We start from the raw sequence: 7,243 nt of genomic DNA, 5'->3' as shown, positions 1-7,243 counted from the left end.
AGGTTGAGCGTCTGCTGGTGGTTTCAGTCGCAAAAGAAACTTCTTTGTTAATACACAAGTGTAATATGCAGCTATGAAACGTACGCCGCAAAAACACAACATTTTAAGACGCGTTTTTGGTCTAGTTTCTAGTGGAAATATGTTAGTACACTTGAAGTAAGACAACGCTAACTTGTACAACTTTTAAGCATAGTTGTACATTAGTTTTGTCTTAATCCAGTTGTTCTAAGATATTTGCCGTAGAAATTAGACAAAAATACTTGGTAAGATTTTGTGCTTTTGCAGTGCACACAATAACACAACTTGTATACAAGTCAAAGCAGTATTTTTAAATTGTATCTTTAGTCCAGGGGAGTAAAAAAATTTAAAAAAATATGTAACAGTAGCCATAATTATAGTGATTATATGTTGTCAATAACTGTAATAATCCACTTGAATAGTCGTTTTTCTTTTTCTTCCTCGCCTTTCTGGTTTTGGCTGCTGTTTTAAAGTGTTTGAAATCGTTTTAGCTGAACAGCCTATCATTTTCTGCACTTCTTTGTGGGTTTTCTGCTGTTTTATTAGTTTCTTAATCAAAGAACCCATTTTACTCTGTTTTTCAAGGACAAACTCACATGCGGCATCATGCAACTCAGCACTGTGTTTTTTGTTTTTTTAACGTGCCCCGTTCAGTAAATGATTTAGTTTCAGCAGCATGCACATCATGTCTGTTGGGTCTGTTGGTTTTCTACACTTTTACTAAACCTTCTAGAAATTTCAGCCAAAACAGTGATTTATCTTGCTTGTGAGTGGGACTGCTACTTATTAGGAATTTCACACAAATTGTACTGGACTGAAACCCAGTAAAACTGAAAATGAGACACACATATAAACATAGTGCAGAGAAGCACAACTATTTTTTATATAATTTATTATACATAAAAAATCAAGGTACATTGCACAGTATTATACAGAGTATTTACAGCAGTACATCAAATTAATTCCCCAATTTTTGAAAACTCAAAATTGAATAAAATACAAAACATTGTCAGAATTGAAAGAAGAATGTACAGAGAGGGAAAAAAACATAAACACATTAAAAGTTTACACGTTATTTTAGGCAACGTTTTTACAGCATTATGTCTGTTTTGGTGGATTTTTACAACCTTTTAATGAACCGTGCTGTTCAAGTCAATTCACAGGTTACAGGTATTCATCTTGAGAGATGAAGATGACTGTCATGGATTCTCTCTTTGTTTTTTCTGTTTGTGCGAAAGTGAGATTATCGCCGTTAGTGGCCCACACTTTGCTATTCCAGCGGTGGCTGACAAGAAAGCAGAGCGCATTATGAATTACCTTCTGTATTTACCTCCTATTGAAATACTTTGACAAGCTGCAGCTCGTTTTTCGAGGCGAATCTCCCCAAACGGGAGCTTTGTGTTGATGTGGGCTCATGACAGGAGGTGAGCCTGATCCCTTAGTGCGAGCTTTCACACCTACCTCTGCTTGTAGGCAACTTTAAAAACAGCCTCATGTCAAGCAAAAGCAGGTATGCACATGTCAAACTTGATTAATCTCTGCAACGGCATAGTTTCACAAGCCATTTAGAAACCTTTCAAAGCCATCCCGATCACACTTTATAAACATAAAAACGGCTGGCCTTGCAAGATTTGAGTTTGGCAGGAATGGAGAGACTTAATTTCATGTTTTTGGTCATTAGCATCTCTTTGAAGACAAAGAAATTTTCCTGTGTTTGGTCCGTTGTCATTTCCACTTTTCTGCTATCGTTCCTCTCACTCTCATCAGAGAGGATGAGAGTGAGCTGCTGGTGGGTTTCTCCAGGAAACTTCACCCAACCGTAGACTACATACTTTGCAGAGCCGTCTGCTGTAAATATATCACACGTTTTCTCGCCGTCACTCTCTAAAGAAGAAGTGAAAATAATTCCCAGTGAGTTTTCTCAGAAAACACAACGTTTCATCATTAGTAGGAGAGAAACGACAAACTGCACTCACCTTCCCATGTGCAATTTGTCATGAATGTTCCAGGATCCGTCACTGGTGACTGATTGCAGGAAGCGATCAGTCCACTCTGTAAGGAGGCAGAACCAGTATTAATACATGAACAAATAGAGGGGAAAGCACCAACAGTATTTTTAGCATTGCAAATTCTTATTTTTTTCCTACCTGAGGGAAACAGTAGATGAAGGCAGTCACCAAAACCACAATGAGCAGTCCCATCACAGCAACCAAACCAAGCACCAGCTTAAAACTTTGCTTTGAGCTACTTGGTCCACCGGCGGCTTCCAAAGCCCCTGGTGTCATCCTGTTGCCCATCAGTGTCTCTCTCAGTGCCACTTGCTGCTTTTCCATGATGCAAACTGTGAAAGGTACAGGTGAGGATGCCTTAATATAGATGTCTTCCCACACACAGAGAGACAGTGGGAATCCCACACTCAGGCTCCGCCCTTGAGCAATGAGGAAAGAAAACAGAAATGAACGAGGGAATCCCTCTGCAGTTACTTGCCAAAAGTCGTTTAATAATTAAACATGACCACAAGGTGAACAGTCCCTACTTATCAGGAAGTTTTTCCTCAGGCAGAGGGAAGGTGAGGGAGGCACTGCCTGCCTTGTGGAAATTGAAAACAAGTCTCAGTGCCGTGACTCCTCTTTCCAAATCTAATTCTGAAACAGATTCCTATACGGTAACAGCATAATAAGTGACAATACGATCAGAAAGGGAATTTGCTTCACTAGTTCAATGCAGAAAGTGAAATACAAGTGTTTTACAGAGTCATTGTGCACAGTGATATATATGTGTTAGATATTTTTATTTTTCTACACAATCATGGGGAAGACAGGTGTCACTGAGGCCCTCCACAAAGAGGTTAAGTCACAGAAGCTTGTTGTTAAAGGTGCTGGCTGCTCACAGAGCCTAGCAAGTACGATAATGGAAAGTTGAGTCTTATTTAAAAAAAAAAGAAGTCTGAAAGGACTTTGAAGCAAAGTCCATTCAAGAGATTCGGAAGAGCAAGTCACTTCCACAACATGGACCTCAACTTTCACACTCCTTTTGTGAAAGTTGCGGATCGTCTTAGTTAATGTCTTACCTGGGCTGAGGAGACAAAGGACCGGACTACTACTCAGTCCAAAGTCCTCTTTTCAGATGAAAGAACATGCTGTAATTTCACTGGGTAATCAAGATTTCAGAGTGCAGAGGAAGACACAGAATCCAAGGTGCTTAAGGTTCAGTGTAGCATTTCCAGAGGCTGGCCGTTTCAGAGGCCATGTTGGTCCACTGGGTTTCATCAAGGCCAAAGTCATTTTAGGGGCCTTCCCGCTTTTGACAAGTTTCATAGGGACACTGATTTCATTTCCCAGCTGCCCACACTGCCTGAAGCACCAATACCTGCTGTGATGACCCAGTAACAGACTGGAGGTTATGGGCTGCCTCTCGCCCAATGACCACCAATGACAGCCAGATATTATGGACGCTGTTTCCATTCAGACTCTTCTATGCATAGATTAATGCATATTCTATGCAAAATGTACATAGAATATAGTCCCAGCCTCTTTGGGGCCCTGGGCGAACCACCATTCCAGCGGGTGGAGGAGCGAGGGGGGAACTACTCTTGTTGTGCCCCACAAGATGCCACCCTGGGCGGTTGCCCGTGTCACCCATATCAGAAAAGAAATCGCCACTGTCCATGCAGATTTTGCTAGCTTGAACTTGTGCTTCTTCCTGCTCCTTGATTACTTTTGATTTTTCTTTTTAATAATAAGCTTCTAAACATTATATATATAGATATATATATAAATTAGTGTTTAATGATACAAATCATTACAGTTTTGTGATGTTTACATGCACAGTGGGACTTTTTATGTCTTGCAGATCAGGCAGCTATGCTGCATAGAAAACTGTTGATTCGAGCTGCAATTTGGACCCCATCACAATAATTCTGACACCTGAAGACTCTCCTGTGTCAGCTCTGGCTTCTGTTATGATTTGTAACCTTTTCATAATCCCCTTGCATAGAAACCAAGCGGGCTGAAAGTGAGTTATTGAAAGCCTTCCACAGCACCAGTGAGTCTGCACAACCTCCCATTCTGCTGCACCCAGGATATTATTACTCCCTTTCGATTTCCGCAAGATGTTTCAGCCCAAATATAATGGTGAGAAAACCGAAACCCTGACTGAAACACAAAGGTACAGTGAAACATGAAGGTGGAACCCCCATCTATGTTCTTCTGTTCTCTGTGCCATGGCCTTGAACTATGTGGCTGCGTCCTCCACGAGGGAAACTGGAGTGTTGCATCACAGTCGTCGTCCCGCCCACTCACAGAGATAAACCTACCACTGACTCCCCCAGCTACGTCATTTATCAGTCTTGACTTCCAGTCTCGCTGCCAGTCATGCTTGTAGCGCACATTTCCGACAAAAACTGCACATCTTTCTGCTTTTGTTGTTGTTGTTTTTACATTACCTGAAGCACTTCCTTATCTTGTTTGTGATTGTCCTGAGTTTCAGGTTTTGTGGTTTGAGTGCAGTTACACTTGGAGTTGGTTTCAGAAAAAAAAACATCACATATTTTATAGGAAGCTACTGGTTACTATTATTGATTGCAGCCTTTTTTTTGTTGTTGTTGTTTGTTTTTGGCCGTTTTGGCAGCCATGAAATAATACAATGAGGAAAGCGTTTCACTTAAAAATCTAATTTAGGTTTTTCCAGCTGTCAATAATTTTTTTTTTTTGTTTTAACTCTTAAATTTAACAAGTGGTGGTTAGCTACATATATTCTAAAGGTTTCTCTTGACAAATGTTTCTATGTGTTTTCAACCATTTTATCACATTTCAACCACAAACTTCAATATATTTTGTTTATTTTTTTGAGTGATGGACCAACGCCAAGCGGAGCCTAAATGTGAAGTAGAAGCAAAAGTAAATACGGAGTTTGTTCTACAAACAAAAGTGTAAAAAATGGTGGTGTTCTTTCACACTCTGACCCCTTTACTCTGATACCCATAAATAAAGTGCAGTTAGTAAAAATAGGCTGCATTTCAGGAACTAACCTGCAACTAAATTAAACTATGCTTAAAATGTCTTACCTTTTTCACAATATTTTACATGCAGAATTACTAAATATTCTTGAAAACACAAAAGAATAACATTTAATGCAATAGTACATTGCCTACTAGCACATTGCGTGTCCTGGTATGCTATGTACGGGGTGTGCAATGTGCATTATTCAAGTGTAAAAGCAGAGTGAAGGGACGAGACAAGATGTGGTAAAAATAAATAAATAAATAAATAAATAAATCACAATGTTTTGTCATTTACTTAAAGTGAAATTGTGAACAAACTGGATTGGTTTGTAAAAATCTCTACTTTCTCAGCAGGAATGTCTGTTTTGCAAAAAAGGAGAGGACCAACACTAGTAATCAAATTAGTCCAACCATACAGATGGTTGATCTTTGGTTGAAACACTTTACAGAAAAAAAAAAAAAAAAAGATCTGCATAGCATTGTGTCATGCGGTGAAAAATTGTGATTAATGTCGCTGCATCTCTGCCTGCTGAGGATGTACAGGCATGCACACCTTCAGATAGGGTCCCTTGATGCTTCACATGTGGTTTTAATTCTGTCTGTCTGTGCAGCACACTGTCTGACACCTTTGCACATAACAGACAACCTTTGTATATAAAGGTTGTCTGTTATACAAAAAAAATAAAAAAAATAAAAAAAACATGGTTGGAACAAAGGAATGCGGCACGTACATGTTGATCGCTACGTTTTGGTTAAGAGTTGAATTTTGGTTTAAGAAAGACTCAAACCAGTAATGTGTTTGAATTAAATTTGAAGGACAAAATGGTGAACTCTATATTTATTTTTTAACACAAAAAGTTTTTTTCAACCCTGATTTTTCCAATTAGAGCATATTCTAGTTTATATTTTTTCTGACAAAAAGCAAAGCTGGGGGAGTGGAGTTCAGAAACTTTTTTTATAAAGAAAGAAACACATCTCCTTGTTTCTAGGGTTATTTCTGGATTAAGCTAAAGTCTTTGGTAGATGTGAATTTAGTCACATTTTCATTAAAAGCTACCATCTTATTAGCATGTTTCATAGTGGCACCTATATTATCTGATCCATATAGGGGGTTACAAAGGCTTCTGATACTGCAGCAGTGTGCAAAATCAGAAACACCATCTGTGAAAAACATATCAAGTGAAAGATGAATAAAAACGCTCTTTGTAAGGAAAAGCATCTTTTTACCTCTCAGGTTTTGTTCTTCCTGTGGTTGCACAAGGCAAGAGCAAAACAGCAGCACCGTAAAATGTCAGAGTTCAACGTCTGCATTTCTTTTTTTTCTTTTTCTTTCTTTTATATAACAACCGTTGCCAATTTTAGGACATTATCCGTTGAGTGAGATATTGCAGCAAGACGTAGGAAAATTCGACTGGTTTGATCGGAAAGAGAAACTTGTTAATGTTGCAAGTCACATAAATGTCAAATGGCCAAGACTTTACCACTAGGAAATTGCCCTGAGGAAACCTGGCCCGTGAACATACGCTTGTCGTCATATTTATTGTTCTACCAGTCTTTTGCTGATGTAACATGCATGTTGTAACACGCAGACGTTTCTTTTTTCTTTTTTTTTTTTCTTTTTATCCGAAACTTCTTATGCTTTGGCCCCTGTGTGAAATCCATAAACATAGATTTCATATCTTGAATGGGACTTTCCATAGTTGGGAAAAGGATCCATAAAAAGGCAATTAAAAAAAGATTAAAATAGCATTTATTTCCAGTTGGCACCTGGCTGTCGTTTACTTTAACTGTCGTTTAAGAAACATTTATCCAGAACGGGGTCAAGTTGTGCTTTTTTATGGCTGTGCTCACATGTTGACATTTTCTAGCAGAATTTTAGATTTTTTTCACCATTTTTTTTCAGAGAACATGACTAACACGAGGTGTTTTTCACTTGTGGCTAGTGGTTGGGTGAAGCTATTTATTGTCAGACAACTGTACCACTGAGTTTACTTTTTATCATTATGACTACAGAAACTACCCCAATTACCCTCATTAAAAGTTTACATACCCTGTGATTTTGACATCATAACATGCACAAAAGCTGGCATAAATGGGTCTGAATGGCTGCTAAAGGAAACCACCTTCATCTGTGATCTGTTTGCTTGTAATCAGTGTGTGTGCATGTGTGCGTGCATGTGTGCGTGTGTGTGTGTGTGTGTGTGTGTGTGTGTGTGTGTGTGT

The sequence above is a fragment of the Poecilia formosa genome, unplaced genomic scaffold (assembly GCF_000485575.1).
Source record: "Poecilia formosa unplaced genomic scaffold, Poecilia_formosa-5.1.2 Scaffold37, whole genome shotgun sequence".
NCBI classification, from domain to species: domain Eukaryota; kingdom Metazoa; phylum Chordata; class Actinopteri; order Cyprinodontiformes; family Poeciliidae; genus Poecilia; species Poecilia formosa.
This window is presented reverse-complemented; position numbering follows the sequence as displayed.